The sequence below is a fragment of the Camelus ferus genome, chromosome 1 (assembly GCF_009834535.1).
Source record: "Camelus ferus isolate YT-003-E chromosome 1, BCGSAC_Cfer_1.0, whole genome shotgun sequence".
Classification (NCBI taxonomy): Eukaryota; Metazoa; Chordata; class Mammalia; order Artiodactyla; family Camelidae; genus Camelus; species Camelus ferus.
The window spans coordinates 85184092-85184897 of NC_045696.1; the positions used below are offsets into that span (position 1 = coordinate 85184092).

An 806-nucleotide genomic window follows, 5' to 3' on the forward strand; every position below is an offset into this window, starting at 1 on the left:
GAACTTAAAATGGTCAAACTCATAGAACCAGAATGTAGAGTCGTATTTATCAGGGTCTATGTGGAGGGGAAATTGGAAGGTGTCAGTCAGAGGATGAAAAGTTTCAGCTATGTAAGATAATAAGTTCCAGAGACCTACTGTAAATATAGGGCTTATAGCTAACAATACTGTATCCTCTGCTTAAAAAATTGCTCTGAGGGTAGCTTATGTTAAGCACTCTTATCACAAAAGACATTTTTTTTAATTAAAGAAAAAAATATAAAGAATGGCAAGAGGAAATTTTTCAAGATGATGGATACATTTATGACCTTGAATATAGTGACAGTTTCATGAGTGTCTACTTATTGCCAAACTCATCAAGTCATATGCTTTAAATATGTACAGCTCTTTTTTTGTTTTTGTTTGTTTTGCTTCTTTCTTTTTTTTTTAAGTGGCAGTTTCTTTTTATTTACTTATTTATGGGGGGGCGGTAATCAGCCTTATTTATTTATTTATTTATTTGTTTGTTTGTTTTTTAATGGAGGTACTGGGGATTGAACCCAGGATGTCATGCACGGCAAGCATGCACTCTACCACTTAGCTATACCCTCCCCATCAAATGTCTAGTTTTTTGTATGTCAATCTTACCTCAATAAAATGGTGCTTTGTTTGTTTGTTTGTTTGTTTGTTTTTTAAGTGCTACTGTATTCATTCTCATCACTGGTGAGTAGTGAGCCTGTGACTTCTGGAGTCACCTGGTCTGGCAACCTTCTTGTCCTTAAGCATTCTTCTCAGTTTCTCTGGTGTCCCCTACCAGTGTTATTATT

The 806-nt window shown here is 35.1% G+C and overlaps 1 non-coding gene across 1 annotated transcript; it reads right to left on the reverse strand.

The window, feature by feature from the left end:
- Positions 1–518: 518 nt before the first annotated feature.
- Positions 519–590, reverse strand: TRNAG-GCC. The gene has a single exon. It is a non-coding gene; the product is annotated as a tRNA-Gly (tRNA).
- Between the last annotated feature and the right edge of the window lie 216 nt (positions 591–806).